This window comes from Heteronotia binoei, chromosome 4, assembly GCF_032191835.1.
Source record: "Heteronotia binoei isolate CCM8104 ecotype False Entrance Well chromosome 4, APGP_CSIRO_Hbin_v1, whole genome shotgun sequence".
Lineage (NCBI taxonomy): Eukaryota > Metazoa > Chordata > Lepidosauria > Squamata > Gekkonidae > Heteronotia > Heteronotia binoei.
The window spans coordinates 120448888-120467899 of record NC_083226.1 but is presented as its reverse complement, the minus strand read 5'-3'; the positions used below and the strand labels follow the sequence as shown (position 1 = coordinate 120467899).

The following is a 19012-nucleotide window of genomic DNA, read 5'->3' as shown; positions in this document are numbered from 1 at the left end:
CTCTGGGAACACCTAAAAACTACCGTCCTGCAGATCCCTGAAGAAGTCCTCGGGTTCTCCACAAGGAAGAACAAGGACTGGTTTGACGAGAACAATCAAGAGATCCAAGATTTACTGGCGAAAAAGAGATCTGCCTACCAAGCACATCTTGCTCAGCCCTCCTGTCCTGGGAAAAAAGCAACCTTTCGCGCTGTATGTAGCAACCTCCAGCGCAAGCTTCGAGACATTCAGAACGAGTGGTGGACCAAGCTTGCTGAGAGAACCCAGCTGTGTGCAGACACTGGTGATTTAAGAGGGTTCTACGAAGCCCTGAAGGCAGTATATGGTCCATCATATCAGACTCAGAGTCCCTTGCGTAGTGCAGACAGCCAAGTGCTCCTCACAGACAAGGCATCCATATTGAACCGGTGGTCAGAGTATTTTCAGGTTCTCTTCAGTGCCAACCACGTAGTTCAAGATTCAGCAATTCACCTCACCCCACTTCAACCAGTGAAAACAGAGTTGGATGAGATCCCCACTCTAGAAGAGACTGTTAAAGCCATCAAGCAACTGAAAAGTGGCAAGGCAGCAGGAGTTGATGGAATTCCACCAGAGATCTGGAAGCATGGGGGCACAGTACTACATAGCTCACTTCACAAAGTACTTGTGACCTGCTGGGAACAAGGCAAATTACCACAGGACTTTCGCGATGCAATCATCATCACCCTATACAAGAACAAAGGGGAAAAGTCAGACTGCTCCAACTACCGGGGGATAACCCTGCTCTCCATCGCAGGCAAAATCCTTGCCAGAATACTCCTGAACAGACTGGTGCCCGCCATTGCAGAAGAACTCCTCCCAGAGAGCCAGTGCGGCTTCAGAGCTAACAGGAGCACCACCGACATGGTATTTGTTCTCAAGCAGCTCCAAGAGAAATGCAGGGAACAGAACAAGGCTCTGTATGTGACTTTTGTCGACCTTACCAAAGCTTTCGATACCGTTAGCAGGAAAGGCCTGTGGCAAATCTTGGAACGTTTAGGATGTCCCCCAAGGTTCCTCAGCATGATCATCCAGCTACATGAAGACCAGCGAGGCCAAGTCAGACACTGCAACGACCTCTCGGAGACCTTCCCAATAGGCACAGGTGTAAAGCAAGGCTGCGTTCTCGCGCCAACTCTCTTTACGATCTTCTTTAGCATGATGCTTCAAAGAGCCGCAGTAGATCTAGATGATGACAATGGTGTCTACATCTGCTATCGCACCGATGGCAGCCTGTTCAACCTGAGGCGACTAAAGGCCCACTCCAAGACAATGGAAAAACTCATCTGAGAGCTACTGTTTGCTGATGATGCTGCACTCGTCTCCCACTCGGTATCAGCTCTGCAGCATATGACATCCTGCTTTGCAGAGGCTGCCAAGCTATTCGGCCTAGAAGTTAGTCTGAAGAAGACAGAAGTTCTCCACCAGCCTGCACCCCAGGAAGATTATCACCCTCCCTGCATCACTGTGGGTGAATCAATTCTGAAGACAGTCCAGCAGTTCAGCTACCTGGGGTGCATCATCTCCTCAGATGCTAAGATCGACAAGGAGATTGACAACAGGCTGGCAAAGGCAAACCGTGCCTTTGGCCGACTGCACAAAAGAGTGTGGAGCAACAAGCATCTGAAAAAAGGCACAAAGATCAATGTTTACAAAGCGGTTGTGATGACAACCCTCATCTACGGCTCCGAATCGTGGGTTTTATACCGTCATCACCTGCGACTCCTTGAGCGCTTTCATCAGCGCTGCCTTCGCACCATCCTCAACATCCACTGGAGTGACTTTGTGACCAACACTGAAGTTCTCAAGCGGACGGAGGTTACCAGCATCGAGGCACTGCTGTTGAAGACGCAGCTGCGCTGGGCAGGGCATATTTCTAGGATGGAAAACCACCGCCTTCCCAAGATTGCCCTGTATGGCGAACTCTCCACCGGCCATCGAAATAGAGGGGCACCAAAGAAGAGGTACAAGGACTCCTTGAAGAAATCCCTTGGCACCTGTCGCATCAACCATCACCAGTGGTCTGACCTAGCCTCAGATCGCAAAGCATGGAGGCACACCATCCACCAGGCTGTTTCTTCTTTTGAGAACGCACGCATAGCTGGTCTTGAGGACAAAAGGAGATTGAGGAAGAATCGCACTGCTACAGCACCAACCCTAAATCAGACTTTTCCCTGCAGCCACTGTGGCCGGACCTGCCTGTCCCGCATTGGTCTTGTCAGCCACCAGCGAGCCTGCAGCAGACGTGGACTATTGCACCCTTCTTAAATCTTCGTTCGCGAAGCCAAGCCGAGAGAGAGAGAGCTATGAGAAAGCCTCATAGGGGCACACAGACAAAGAATTGTTATTTGGGAAACCCATACAGGGAAAGAAGAAGGGGACTTTCAGATTGGGGCAGGGGATAGAGAGTGAGGTAGAACAGAAATTGGAGGGAATGTGAGAAGCGTTTGACATTATGGTGGCCTTGAAGCAAGTAACAAATTGATGGAAGAGTACAGAACTGGGAGTACTGGGAAAAGACATGATATCAAAAGAGAATGACATCTAGGAGAGAAAAGAAGGCAGCCAATATGGGGACAGGTGCAATCGGACATGTTTGAAAGTGGGATGGGAGCAGTTTTGTCCAGATGAGCTAACCATCTGTTAATACAATTACTTAGTATTACAATCACTTTCCACCTCTCCATCTCTCCTCCATCTATTTTCTTTCTTTCTTTCATTCTTTCCTTCCTTGTCTCAAACATCTGATGTTCATGTCTTATGGCTCTCAAACAGCTCACATTTATTCTATGTGGCTCTTATGTTAAAAAAGTTTGGCCACCCCTGGTCTGGAGCTTTTCAGGTGATAATCCAATTGTCAGTTAATGTGGGGGCAGCAGAATCATGGCAGTGAGGAAATCTCAGGGCAAAGGGATGGAACTGTAACTTTACATTTACCTCTGTGTACAGAATGTCATGGTCCTATCTTTAAAATGCTATACAAATGATACATTAGTGGTTTTTTTCAAGTACCCATATTTCTTCTTCTGTTGATTACCATAGCAAAGTTAATGGCCCTCAACTTCTAAGTATGTAGAATTATTTATATATTGCCTTATAGCAATCAAGTACTTTACCAAAAGATAAAATAAAAATGATCCTGCCAAAATAGCTAATAATATAGAAGGCTGGAAAGGACAAATGAAAAAGTAGAGAGAGAACAGGAAAAAATACTTAAATACTGACCTGCTTAAACAAATTTGGCTTTCAAAATATAAAGTCATTGCATGGTCTGTTTAGAAATGTATCCTATTTTTGGCCTTCTAGTATTCATTTTACATACAACTATGAGGAAACCATTAATGCTTCATTTTTTACCACCATTACGTAATTTAATATGTAAGATCAACTTACTATTATGCACTGTGCCCCCATTACGGACTGTGACCATTAAAGTAGCTTTGGGTCATTGGCCATCATGGTTAATTTGTGAAATCTATTTCTCTTTAATTTCAATATCTAAAAATACCTGCCTAGTAAATCAGTTCATTTTCATTATAACTTTTATTTCTTATTTGTTCATTTAATTAACCTACAGAGAATCTAGACTGCTTCCAATAGAGTCTTTTTACAGGTGCAAATGTGTAACAGAGTTGCATAAGAGTATGAGAAATGAGATACAAGGAGAAGGCACATTTGCATAAGCCTTCATTGTGGTTTAACCCACTTTGAGTGGAGGATAGAATAAAAGGCTGATCTTTTTCCTACAGTCTTACATTGACAATGCTGCAAACTGAGTTCTCCCTTCGACTATAACCTTGGTAATAATGTGTTCAGTTAATCTGCAGAGTGTAGAGTCATCTCCTCGAAAAGTAATTCACTTCTTTTTTTCTTTTTTTAAAAAAGGGTGGAAAATAAATATGGTGCCATAAAATTGTTGAGTAGAGGAATCTATCTGGACATTTCACAAAACATTTCATTATGCTGATAATTCCCAGAAGTGCTCTCGAGAGTGCTTTAAGCTGAGGATTACTGCACTGGATCTGATGGACTTTTTTTGTAGCCCCTTTAAAAGGCAGTGAACCGTTTTTCTATTTTATTTAAATAATGCCCCTTAAAATGGATTTTTAGAGGTATAATAACTCCTTAAGAGTCAGTTATGCTAAACAGTTTCTCTTGATAGAAATGTTGTAAAACTCGTTAACTGCACAATTTCAGATGCCGGCTTGGTGAACACTAACTGACATTTGAATGGTCGGAGTTTGTAAAATAAATTGAAATAGTTGTTGTATCACACAGCTAGCTGTGCACAAGCTGTAGGCCACAAGGGGCTTGAACCTGACAGAAAATTACTTCAAGATGAATGAAAAGTGCTTGTTTCTCTTTATTAGTTTTTGGAGAACAATGAAAATGTTGAATTGTTTACAGAAGGACTGATTAAAAATGGTCAGTGGGGCCATGTCCCTCCCGCTAACTGTTAGCCCTCCCCCAACCCCCTTCTCCTCTCCACCACATGCATCTTCTTAGACCCATTATGGTCACACATCTGTGTGTGAAATGTGCTCATTTTGACATTCCACTGCTGCTCTGAGCTGTTGAGGCCTTTGTTAGGTAAAGCACTGTTGTCAAGCCTAACAAGCGGGTCATGCAATTTGCTGGACACCACAACAGAGAATAACCTGCAATGAATTGCTTCAGCCTCTGACAATGCCCAGCTCAATATTATAATACAGAAGTATTCTTTGGTTTTGTGTCATCACAAGCTGTACAATATTTTGAAATATTTGCACATCAACTGCCCAGAAAGAACATCAAGATCACCAAGTTTTTCTGGTTGTTTATTTCGAACATATTTTGGAAATGAGAAAGACAGAAATAGATAAAAGAGTTAAAAGGATAAGATAGACTTTGGTCACTCAGATTCATTGTGTGTGTGTGTGCATGAGTGTGTGTGTGTGTGTGACTCCTGGCACAGTGGGATGCTTCAGAGCGCTATCCAATATTCTGTCAAGCTGCTTGGTCCAATTTCAGGGCAATTCAAGTCAAGTTCCCCTTTAGCAAAGCCTTGCCTGTAATTCCTTTTGCTAACACATATGGTATTGTTCAGCGAATTATAGAAGTTTGGGACTAATTAATATTCCCATGGGGAAAGAAACCAGTGCAGTCCCTTTGAAACTTCAAAAACATTTCTCATGATTCCTTTTTTTAAGAGAGAGAGACAGAAATCACTTGTATTTATATGGTATTGTGTTTTAAAACCTTCACTGCCTTCCCTCCCCTTCTTTGCTTCAAATCCCTTCCCCCTTCCTTAAATACACACACCAAGAGAAATCGCCCATTAACATGCAAGAGTATGAATGCTATTTGTGGCATTCTGTCACTATACGTTGTGTACCGCCCCAATGTGAAAGCAGGATTTTCTTCTCTCTTTTTTTTTATCTGCAGAACATGCATTCCAGGCCTATTATGTGTATAAACAATAGCATATGTAATTACCTTTCCAGGGTGGCAATTACTCTTCAGATTCAATGGCTAGAGTTAAAGTAAAAATTCCTCATTGCTCACAAAGCTGCCAACCTTTATGGATCAAAACTCGACCATTAGTTTCAGAGAATAACCCCTCTCGATTTATTTTTTGAACTATCAGTGGTAGGGAGGACCAGTCCATAGTAGCCTCATGGATCTGGGTCTTCATTTAAAATGAATTCATTTTAGCTGCTCTCTACCCATCTGTTATACTAGACAATCCTCTTCATGAAAAACTTTTGCTAGGGAGAATTTCCACAGCAATTCTGTTAGTATGAAAATACCATGCCTGTCATGTCAAAGTGGCAGCTGGTATAAAATGCTGACTTGCTTGACTTCGAGTTATGATGAGTTCGTGGGGTAAAGGAAAAGGAAATTGCATTTTTCTTCCACCTTCTGCTCCCCCCCCCCGATATATGTTTCCCCTTCATAACCACACTACCGAAGCACTTCTATTTGGGATGCAAATATTAATCAATTAATAGGTGCAATAAATTCATTAAACATTTAATGGTAGTTTAAAATTGGTCACCCCCAGTTAATCAGCAAGGATGCAATAAGTGAATATCCCAGGATTCAGGTCACTGAAGAATCTGCCAGTTTCTAAGCCATACAGATAGGCTAAGTCCCTCATCCTTATGCCCAAAGTGATGGGGGGAAAGTGTAAAGGTGAATGTTCCCTTCTTCGAAAGTTGGAGGAAGGCTGAAATTATAATTTACCTTCCTCCAGGACTCTCAAAAACTTTTGGAATAATCACTTAAAAGCCAGCCAGTGAATTGATTAAAATGATTTATTCAACTGTCAACATCCAATCCAGTACATTTAATGAAATCAAACCCTAAAATAGATTAAGCACACATGTGTGAATTACAGTTCAAATGGCTTCACATATGATATCAACAATGGGGGTGGGAAAGTACATGTGGTGGCTGCAATTCCTCTGTATCCTCATCTTATCCAAAACAGAAGTTTGGTATCTCCCAATTTAGGAGATGTGCAAATTCCCAGTGCAGGGAAAATGCCCTCTGGGGACACTGTGAAATCTGTATTTTGAATGAGATGGAGATGTGATAGAAAAGACAGTGCAAGGCATTCTATCTGTGTCATGTCTGTTGTCAGTCATCAAGTTTGTCTGCAACAAAAGCAGCAAGAACACACCAGCCCCTTTGTTTGAGAATCCAAACAACTTTGGAACCTTCTTTTCCCTTGGCTTTGGCAGTCATGATAATACATTCTAAAAGAAAAAGGAGTGAAAATCTCAACAACTCCATATACTTTCCATGCAATGTTGTATAGTAAATACAGAGCTTGTATGTGGGAAATACATGTTCCAGTGCTTACCCATGAAGTTTATTGGGTGATGTTCACTAAGGCACTGTTGTTCAGATATTGCAGATTAATGTGTATGCAGTACATGCTATCACATTTTAAGTTGCTATATATGTCTTTTCTGCTACATATACATGCAGTGGAAACTTGGAAACCGCAGATTGGCTGATGAGTTCGTGGGGTATGACTTCATGGTGACATAGATGCTTGTTCAAACATTGTATCTTGTTTTGAGTATGTGTTCAGACAAATTCAAAATCCAGCCCAGAGAGATCCTATTAATTAATATAGTTGCTATAATTAATCTGAAGAACAGTTGGATTTATACCCCGCCCATCACTTGGAGTCTCAGAGCAGCTTACAATCTCCTTCCCTTCCTCTCCTCACAGCTCGTAAGAGAACAGCTCTGAGAGAACCGTGGCTGACCCAAGATCACCCATCTGGCAGCATGTGGAGAAGAAGTGGGGGATCAAGCCTTGTTCTCCAGATTAGAGGTCTGCCGCTCTTAACTATTACCCAAACTGGCTTTCTGAACAAGAAGATTAATGACATTCCAAAATAATGATGAATTGTCATGAATTCTCTTTAAACACTTTGCTTCATGTGTTTGTTTCAATTGTAGCAGGCATGATGCAAAGGGAGGGGAGAGAAAATCACCATATATATACCCAACAGGGCTTTTTTCTAACAAGAAGAGGGCTATAGCCTTGGTGGGGGCAGCAGGCAGCATCCCCTATTGATTTTGAAACACCCCCATTCCCCATCTTCCCCAATCAGCCACTTAAGCTCTTTACTGCATGCCCGGTGTTGGCAGTCAGTTGCCAGCTCTTCTTGCTTCTTGGCATTGCAGATACTGTTTAAGCCACGCCATCACCACACTGACCCAAAGTGATTTCATGGCTTAAACAATACCTGACATGCTGAGAAACAGGAAGAGCCAGTGACTGCCCACCGGGCACACCAAACAAGAGTCCCACCAAACAAGTCTGGCTAGCTGGTATATCTGTGCATAGCATTTTCTCTTTCTGCCAGTCACTGCACTATATCAGTGATTTGGAGAAGTGTGTCTGACTATATATATGCTGGACATTTCTTGTAGCAGGAACTCCTTTGCATATTAGGCTACACCCCCCTGATGTAACCAATCCCCTAAGGACTTACAGGGCTCTTCTTACAGGGCCTACTGTAAGCTTGTGGAGGACTGGCTACATCAGGGAGGTGTAGCCTAATGTGCAAATGAGTTCCTATTACAAAAAACTCCTATATGTACGTATGGGTGCTGTTTGTAACCTACGACTGTGCTGGCTGGTAGAGGGAAGCAAAGTGTTTTACTGCAGAGCCTGGGGAGATAGATGCAGAAACCCAGCCCCTCCCTCCAATATATCCATAAGCAATCCGTGCCAGGAGCACCCACAGGAATCATGAACCACAAGGCAAGGCTTCAGAGACTGGGTTATAGAGGCAATGGTTAAAGTTTTGCCCCTCACCTGCTTTTCACGACAGCACAAAAACGAAATAGATAACATGAAAAAGATGGAGATGAAGGCAGAATGGATCAGCTATCTATCTAAGAGAGAAGCACTGAATCTGGAGCTGAAATTTCACAACAGCTTTCTTTTCATGTAAAATTATGTGGGAGCCACACCATTCCTCCTCCACCACCACCACCACCACCCACAGATTCTTTCCCCGGTAGGGGCAAAAGACAAGCAGTCTATTGTTCAGGTTTGCTCTTGAAGAAAACTGAATTGTGAGGTTGAGGGGAACAAAAAAAGTAGACCCCCCCACACACATACACCCTGAACTGGAGGACCTCGAAAATGGGAACAAATTCACATAACAGTTCACACTCTGTATTGGCTGTGCAAGTGAGAAATATAGCTGCCTCAAGAATGGGAATGCTTTCTCCTATCTGTCTGACAATGGACAGGTGTTTCTATAAGCAGTCTTATCCTTGAGAATTTCATCCCAATTGGATGGGGAACAAAAAGGTTACAATCAGAAATTGAAACAAGCAGAAATGAATTTTTAAAATAGCAGAATCCAGACAGGTGTCATATCTGTAATAAAGAAAATTAACAAAATGTATGAAAGAACAAAATGAGTAAAATTTCTGTACACAGTTGTGTATACTACATAGTATTCACTCTTCACTCTGGTATGTAAAGAAGTCTTCATTCTAATCGATTGTTTCCCAGCTATTCTGAAGATAATCTGTGTAAAGCACTTTGTACATTGATAGAGAAAAGATCAATAATAACATCAACACGTCCAGCCCAAATATCCAAGGGTGTGAATTGCTGCACTTTTCTTTGCCTGTAAATACATCAGAATGTTGTATGTCATCTCCAGCTGTGAAATGTTTGGATTTATACTCCTCCACCAACCACTTTCCCCATCTCTAAAAAGTGTCACATAATGGTTAATTTAAGGTTTATTGAAACTGAAGATCAATCTATAGTGATGTATCAAAAACCAATTAGTAATCTTTAATATTCCAGTGACCATATTATTACCACCATTCTAATTTGCTGAGGATTTTAAATATGTTTAGGATACAGGCCTGCAAGTATTATATGTTTGAAGTGACAATCATTGAAAGAAAATTACTGCAATCTGTAAGACAATTTTTTCTGACTTCATTTTTCATCACCAAATATACACACCTCAAACAGGTGAAATAGGCCATTCCTTTACATTGTTTTGCTTCTATTTGTCAGGTATTTTATCATTTGAGAGATGTAATAAATATTTCTTGGTGATCTGAACAGTCTTTGTGTCAGTTATTCAGTCTACAATCTGATTGTAATAACATAAGAATAGTTTGTATTACAGTTACCAATCTATATAATTCCTTATCATTTTAGCAGCAGCAGTCAGAAGGAACTTGGACTTATATACAGAGTTTGACATCTTATATGGCATCAGCACCATTCTGTCTTTGCAACTTATTCCATTATAACTTCAACCTCTCCTGCTTAGCATAGTATCATATAGCAAGGATCAGTAGTGGCATGCTAGGGGAAAGCAAATTCCTCTTCCCCTAAAACCTCCCTGCAGACTATGTAGGAAGCCATCCATTTTACTGTGTGAAGTAGCAAAATCCAGTTGAAAAGTGCATTATTTAGTGTGTGTGATCACAGCACAAGTCTGCTGTCAGGATAGCTTGTTATTTAGTCCCAAAGATATCAAGAATAGTTATAGCTTTTTTTTAAAAAAGAAACTTTCTGGCTTTCATATGGAACCTAGATACCATTAGTGCAAGAGGAAGCTTAGCATGACCTCGGCAAATGTTGCTGTTTTTCACTGACTGTCATTCTTCCTGCTTCAAGAGAAACAACTTGAGTGAACATTTCCACAAGCCTTCATATTCTCCTATTGGCAAGCAACCATTGGGCATTTATTTCCTGACATGAGAGCATTTAGCCACTCTCTAGTTGAAATAATTCAGCCTGATTTGCTCAGATTATGAGTTCTGACAAACCTCACAAACCTGTCATTATGGGGAAGATAGGTTATAGTTATTGCTTAGATGTGACTGAGCTAGTACAAGGAAATAGATCCAAGTGGGTAGCCGTGTTGGTCTGAAGCAATGTGACAAAGTTAGAGTACAAAAGCACCTTAAAGACCAACGAAGTTATTGGACTCTAACTTAGTACAAGGAAAGACAGAGTGAGTAGTGGAAATAGGGTTAGTAAGCACTGGTTTAACTACTCACTGCTTTCTGAGATGGACAACATCCAACCATAAATTCAAAAGCATTTGTAAACATTTTTACAGGTTTTGTTTATGTGCTTTTCATACCACTGATATATGGAAGACACAAACTGCCACAGGTTTTACATAAGTCACTGAATAGTATTTGGAATTGCTTTTGCTCCTAAGGCTTTTGATCTTGGTAAACACTCCACCTATGATTTGTAGGCATATTGTAGACTTATTCAGAATTTGTAAACTTAGCATGATAGGCGCATGAACTCTACCATGCACTGCATCAATAAGATTTACACTCACTTGGGAAAATTCTAAGGGCAGAGGAAGTCCATTAGTACATTACTACAAAAAACCCTAACTTCCAATCCCTGTTCAGCTCAGCTATGAAGTTCACTGGGATATCTAGGGCCAGTCAGTAGAGGGGTTCATATCATAGCCCAAGAGCCTTCCTCCAACTTAAATGGATTTTTTGTTTGAGGAAGTACCACCGTAGTTGGAGGAAACCTTCCAAACTGCTTGGTAGAGTGGTAGAATGAAGTAGGATCCATACCACTGTATCTCAGCCTAACCTATTCCTAAAGCTGATGTGATGGTGGAGGGGGGGGATATACACTGTGTATGCCACTTTGGACTCCTTAAAGGAGGGTGGGATGCAGTGGTAAGAAGTAAAATAGATAAATGCACAAATAGCTCAGACATTGAATTCGCAAACCTATTTGCAAAAATAATAATGTTGTACCTAGTGGCCAGAAGGGAATGTGATGAAGATAAAGGTGGAAATTATGTGTTGCAAAAGTTATTTTCATCTGTTCACTGGTCATTCAGTTGGGTTCAATGAACACAGTTTAATTGAATAAATAGTCAGCACTGTCATTGTGTACTTGAGCCTCTTTTATCCCAGATGGTCATTAGAGCTGTCTCCCTAGGTTCTTTGGCTTTACCTGCCAGCTTTCCTGGAGTTAGTGGTGAAGCTCCCACTTAGTTTCTGTTTCACTGCTGCTATTAAAGTTGAGCTGCACTTTGCTAAGTGGAGAGGCTTGCACTGAGCAGATCCACTGCTGATTATCATGCAAATCAGTCTCCTCGGCTAGCTCCAAAGAGGCTCCCAGCTTTGCTACCCTCATTGATCCTTTCATTGTCACAGGGATAAGGCTAACCCATCTCTTCTGACACCAGAAGCTACAAAGATAGGTTCCCGTGACAGTGATTGGTAGGAGGAAATGAATCTTTCATGTACAACAGAAATATGGTTTGATTTAAGAAAAGAAAATAACCATATGTAATTGGGCTTCTGTCACTGTAAATTTTAATGGTAATCGTAATACTGAGGCTTCTGGAACCTTAAATTACAGCTTTCAGTGGCTTCCCTCTGAATCTCTCTATTATTCTTCATAACGACTTTTTCAAAGCATGTGCACCATGACATTGATATCACAATTCCTGTCTACGTTCAGAAATTGACTGCAGGGCTGGGAGGTGTGCCCTTGCATGAATTCTGTCTTGTCCTATTGATGAACATCAGGAGGACAAAGAGGAAGGCTGTCATTGCAGGGCTGTAACCACCTGTTCTGAGTGCTCTGTGACATAAACCCTTGCAGACTTGTGACTAAAGCCAGGAATGACTCGCCTACCTTTGGCCTATTATGTTAGCCTCAAGATCCTCAGCCCCCTGCAGACTCATTCAGCTGAGGGTAATATTCACAACAAGCTTTGATCTAAGAAAATCCAGACTTGAATGAGAGCTCTTGTCAACAAAACACTGAGAGGGCGGATACTGTCCTGCAGGAAAACCTGAAATTAACAACTTGCTCAGAGAGATGCTTCCCATGATCTTTTTTTAAAAAATAGATACCTGCACTTCTCTTTTTTGCCCATAAGACTGTAATGTCTGCATGCAGCAAACTCTTGTTTCTAGCTGTTTCTTATCATAGCAATGCAGCCAAAAGATTGGATCAGCTGCAGCTCCCTGCCATGGGTTGGCTCCAGAGTAAATTGGAAATTTCCATCTCTTCTCCTTTTCTATTGCAGATTGCCTTCATAACTTCTTCAGATTTTCCTTTTCCCCCCAGGAGTGTGGCATTCCTTGGAGATCAGTGAGCTGCATTTGGAACAGAGAATTAGGAAAATTCTGTCAGGATACAACTCCATGTACACACAGAGGCACATATTGGGTAGCCCCCACATAACCTCACTGAAAGAGGCAGATTATTAATGAAAATAAACAAATTAGTGGCGCTGTAACAAAGGCCATTGAAACCAGTGGCTATTCAATCAGTGGAATCAAAGAGAAAAGCATTTTTTTCTTGACTACATTACTGCAAGCTGCAGATATGGTGGGGAAGAAGACTGCATGTGTGAATATGTCACCCTTTTTTATAGACTGCATAGATAAATGGGGCATGTCAGGGCAAAGGCTTGCCTTTTTCATGGTATGCTAATTTTCTACTTGCAATATTCATGCGGTCCATGGTCACCCACCCAATTTGCTAAGAAACGCAGAGCAATCATGTCTGGTTAGCTACTGAACTACAGAAGGGTCCTCAGCAAAACTGGATGTTCCCTAAAATGACATTTCCCTGATGTGGAGATTGCATCTCTCCTTGGATATCTCTGGAATCTTTCAAATTATTTGACAACTAACAATACAGCTGTATACCTTTCATTTCACAGTAGGAAAAGGTAATCAGACTTCATGCTTTGGTAAATACAAACTTGAATCACCTGCTCAATATCAGAAGCACAATCACCAGCCTCTTCACACAGCAACAGATTATACCCAATGGACATATGCCAGAAAACAGCAAATTTCTCAGGATGGAGGTGATGGTGGAGACAGCAGGCTAATATGTGTGTAAGTTTTCACAGAGGAAAGAGAATAGGTTACTGTGTAAGGGTTTAAAGAATCTGTCTAGTTCAGTATGTAAGCATTCACAAAGGAAAAAGAAAAAGTTAGTGAAGAATGAAGCAAGTGTGTCTCCCCAAAATAAGGTCTCGAATTATCCATCCCTGAATAGGATTGCTTTAAAAAAAACAGGTATGCACCTGTATATCATTTGAATACTGCCAAGTACCTCTCATGCAGTACTTTATTCTCATTCTGTGGAGCTAAAGTTTCTATTAGTCCGCAGCCTTAAAAGCCATGCCTGACACATAATGCCTGTAAGACTCACATCCCAGTGCAAATATATTAACCAGGGGAGGGGGGCCAACAGGCTACACCTCTTTCCATATTTAGTGTGCGAGGGTCCACTGCCACTCAAATTTGCCACTACACATTTCTAATTATTCTCTTTGACTCCTACATGTATGATCGACTTTCCCACAAAATATTCTCAAAGCCTCAAGCTCTGAAACAGATTAATTCAATCATGCCCTGAGAAAGAGGCAGACACTGGTTCAGAGTCGCTGACCTAATGGAGGAAAGGATGTCCCATCAGTTTTGTTTTTGTTTTTTGAAGCAGGAATGTCTGTCTTTCACAGAAATAGATTTCTGTCATTCATGCTGGTGAGGAAATGCTACAAAGGCCATACCTTTAAAACCACTTTGAGTGAAGTCTGCTGCAGTTGGACTGAACGGGACTGAATGCTGTATATTAGATATCCATGAATTAACCATTTTTTCCTTTATTAAATCAGATGTTACAGTATTCACTGAGAGCAGGAAACATTGAACTATTAGATAATCGTTCCATAAATACTATGTATTTTCACAGCAGTCAAAAAGTCTGGAATTTATGTGCTAATTACAGACCCAAAATCATCTCTGCTCAGATTTGCAATTAAAACTGAAATATTTTCATACAATACAGTTCCAGGGTTCATAACAACATCCATGAGACATGTCAGTTATTATTTTTCTAGAAGATTTGAACATTTTATGTTTCAAAACAATTGTTTCACTTTTGCTGTCCTTGTGCCTGCTGTTTTTACAGCTGGGAGTGGTTAGGATTTAGTGACAGCGTAATTTTAAAAAACACAGGAACCAAATACTGTTCTGTAGTGATTCACATGTGGTAAACATCAAGTGGAAACCAATGATATGTGGGAAATTCACATATTATGGGGGGAAACCATGTGCCATTACAATATTATATTGTCTTCTTAATATAATATTGTCATTTTCTTTTTAAAAAATCACACATTTTTAGAAGCATGAGCTTACAGCAATGAACAGCTGAAATGCAAAAAAGGGTGTATGAATAATTCAGTAGCTTGTTATATGATTAGATCTGATTGGTTCCCTACTAAGATATTGTCCATAAAATAATTTCTCATGGTAGCATTGTGGGGTAGGAAAAGGATGGCGGGAATGGTGTCCATTAAATGGGAGAACAAGGCTTACTTGAACTAATAATATCATGGTTGCACAGAATGATTGATGGTCTTTAAAAAGGCTCAGATTGGTTTCATCTTTCTTCAGATTTTATCACTGACTTGTTCGTAGTCATGTGCAATCACTAAGGCCAAGAGGGGTAACAAGTGTTTGATGTATGAGACTTGTTCCACTTTTGTCAGAACTATATTTTTTTTAAACTGTGCGTATAGATATATATGAGGTCCCACTTAAGATGAAAATACGAATCTCGGTACTGAAAGAGGTGGGTCAAGGAGTACACAAAGTTCTTGTTCTGCATGGGGGAAAGGAACAAAAAGGAACAGTTCCTCTTCCTCCCACTGTGACTATTTCCATTACAAATAAAACGAATTAAGGAACATATGAGGCTATCCCTTTTGCTGCAAAGTCTATATGCTTAATTCTATTTGCACATCTTTCAACCTGCTTCTTAGGCTTTTTAGAAGAGCTTATTAATTCCAGTCCATTCCTGTCTTCACAACCTGTGAGGAGTGCCCAAGCCCCTTTATATTAAAAAAAAAATTGAAGGAAGTAGGTATAATGAGAAAAGAAAGATAATTTATGCTGCTGAGCCATGTAGCTGAGCATGTTTTGCTGCTTCTCATATACTCCACATCACGGCAGATATCTTAATCAGTCGCTGCAAATGTTATTATCGGCCTCGTATTCATGTAAGATTGTGTATGTGTGAACCACAAAATGTTTGGCAGGGGCCCAGTTGGAAAAGGGGGAGAAAGTGTGAGAAAGAGTCTTAAAGGGTTCACCAAATAGCTTTGTGCTGTATGAATAGCTTTCATTTTGAGATCCTTCTGTCATCCCTCTTTGTTCTATTGAGAAGGAAAATACCAGATCAAGAGAATGTCAGATATCTATGACTTGATTTCCCTGTGTTGACCTTATGGGATTGGAGGGGGTGCAGAGGGAGTGTATGTACATATATGCATGAACATATATGTATATCTGCATATAAATGAAAAATCCTGCATTGTACATGTAGACATATGAACAAAGTGTGTGTCCAAATCACATTGACACATAGGTCCCCTCCCTCCTGTTGGTTTTATCTTCTGTAAAGTTGAATGGTTTTCTGTTTTGACAATTTAAACACTGTCTCAAGATTGTTTAACAAAATCAAGAGCAGTTCTTGGCAATTAATTTCTGCAGTCAATAGTATTCTCGAACTGGGCAACTCCCCTTGGAACAGGGAGCCACAACAGAAAAAGCCTGTGCAAGTGAAAGAGCAAGACAATTCATTAGACAATTCTGCAGCAGCTCAAAGTGGCGGGGGATGTCAGCCCCTGCTCCTGTGCTTCAATACTAATGAGAGTCATTGCATATTCATAACCCTAAATACAGTCAGCTTCTTATAAAAACTTTTGTCATTGAGGCTTCATGGCAAGAGCAAAGCATTGCACTCTTGGTGTCGTGGCACTTCCGCCAAGAGAGTGCAAGAGCAAGATTGATTGTTTTGCAACGCAGCTTGACAGGGAACTAAGAGATACTGCCCCAAGGGTCCTGAAACTAAGCTTAGTTTGATTACAGGGCTCTAAGTAATCAAAGAAACAAAAGAGGGAAAAAGTGGAATTTTTTTTTAGATAAAGGAAGACTCTAAAGATATAGCTTTCCTTATTGAGTGTTCAGAGTAATTATCTGCCAGCAGTTTAAAACAGTTCATATCAATTTTTATCACAGAGAAAGAAGAGCAGTGATCTCCAACAAACTTGTTCCCATGTTGTAGGAACACTGCGGCATGTCTTAATAGATACAAATCTCTAAAACCTTATGAAGCTTCCCGTCAATATCAATAACAAAGATTAGGGAACTCAACTTGTCAGATTATTAAAATTGCAACTGCCAAGTGTTGTGTTGCCCAGACTTCGCTCCTTGCAGGTTGCTTTTCTTTTGTTGTCAAGTTCTTCTTTTCATGCAATGCCTCCTTATTAAGATTGGGGATGATTACTTGCTTACCCATCTCCTGGAGAAATCCTAAGGGTGTGCAGCACACACACAGCAATGCTAGCCTCTGACCCCCAGTACCTGTCTGCTGGGCCAGCTACCAGCATCCCCTGGAGTCAAAGAAGGGAAGCGTCTCTTTCAGTACCCACTTTTTTAAAAGGCCTTGAGCATTTTCTCACTCATAATGATGTCTTCAGCTGGAATGCCAGCACATTTCCACATCTCCTTGACAGGCGAACAGACTAGAAGATATACATAAAATTAAAATAGAATGGAATGTTATAAGAAAGGTTTGCAGTTCTGATTACATACGAGCTTGTTGTGATTTGGTAAAAAGCTGCTTCCAAATGGATCTGCTAATACATGCACAAGCTCTCAATTGCTCAATATATGTCATGAAATATTAGTGAGGGTGGGAGGGAATATCTGGGCTGTTAAATATCTTAGTCATATTTATAGAGACACAGAAAAAAAATGAAGGAATCTTGTAGTTACAATGAATTGAGGAAACTGATTATTCACAGATATTATTAGTGTTGAGACTTTAAATTATCAGCCGTATCAGTCTGATTGCAGTAAAACATGAAAACATGACTTTTGTCTAGTTAGAGAAATTTATTTTCCCCTGAATGACAATCCTTTAAGTTGAAACCAGGCAGGCTGCCAACACTCCTTGTCATACACTGAAGTTTGCACAGACAGGCCATATTTTCAACTGTTTGTCGAGGTTCAGTGCTCAGGACTTTTGCAAAGAGTTTCATAATAAACAGATCTCTACAGATGCTCCTGCTCCTGCTTCAGGCTTAAGACATATGAAAAACATATAGATCTATTTGTGTGTGTATGCACACACACACTGGGAATAAATGCACATTCTGAACTTACAATGGAAGTGTTCATGTAGTCAAGCCTCATCACTTATTGTGAAGTGTTCTTTTGAAAGAAACGACAGTCCTCTAGAACACAGCTTCATGAGGAGATTCGATTAATATGTTTTACAAGACAGAAGTCAATGCTGATCATAACTCTCAGCAACCTGACAGCTTTCAAAAACAGCTTTTGTTCCCTGAATGAGTAATTTCTGTTATCTTATTTCAGATTGCCTACTATTGCTTTCCTGCTACACAGAGAGTATAAGACACCAGGGCCTTTACCCAAAGATGCTTTAGCCCAGCGGTTCCCAACCATTTTGGCAGCAGGGACTGGTTTTGTGGAACACAATTTTTCCATGGGCCGGGGGAGGTGGGGCAGTGGTTTCAAGATGATACAATTGTATACTTTATTTCTATTATTACATTATAATATATAATGAAATAATCATACAACTCATGGCTCAGTTGCTAGTAGACCATGGACCCAGACCAGTCCACTGCCTGGGGGTTGGGGATCCCTGCTTTAGCCCATTGCAGAGTTGCTTGCCCACTGTAGTACTCGGGGGCGGGGGGGTTAACAGGAACGCATAGAAATACAGTTCTGACTGGCTTAGGGTCAGGGGCATGTCCTAATAAGCAAATGAGTTCCTGTACCCAAAAATCCCCACATTTCCTCCCTCCAAAAACATGACCAAGATTGTCAGATCTGACAATAATGATCTGTAGTCCTTACTACTAGATGCAGAGTACTTCCCCATTTTTGTGGCCCTAGTTAGGAGTACATAAACAGAAATATTTTTCCACAGAACCCCATTGCTAGAAGTAACCAAACTTTTACCATAAAGTAAATGATTCAGCTAACCCTAACAGAGTACATTTCACAACTAGGTTTAACCCTAATGGAATAGGATTCAACCCTAATGCCATAAAGGTGACATCAGAAAAAATGTGAGACTACATCAACTTTTACAATCCCAACACCTAAAGAATGGGAGAGGACAGCAAAGGCAAGAACCCATTACAAAATCCACCTAAAACACAATCACACACATTTTGGAATAAAATGTGGAATAAAATGGCCACAACTTTTACTGGTTACAGCTGTAAGAAGCCTTGGCACAGCATGTGTCCACCAGATCCTGGCACTGACTGACCCATCTGCCAGTCAAAGTACCCATCCCACTGGCTGAAGTGGGGGAAACCATGTGATTGCAGGCTAGTGAATTCCACAAGGTTGATCACCACTAAATGGTCTCCCCTGCC

The 19012-nt window shown here is 40.8% G+C and overlaps 1 long non-coding RNA gene across 1 annotated transcript in view; it reads right to left on the bottom strand.

Annotated features, from left to right (window-relative positions):
- Positions 1–14918: 14918 nt before the first annotated feature.
- LOC132569531 (uncharacterized) overlaps positions 14919–19012 on the bottom strand; it is a 149939-nt gene continuing 145845 nt past the window's right edge. Inside the window, exon 4 of the long non-coding RNA XR_009555271.1 lies at positions 14919–17119. This is a non-coding gene — a long non-coding RNA (uncharacterized LOC132569531). The remainder of the gene's footprint in view (positions 17120–19012) is intronic.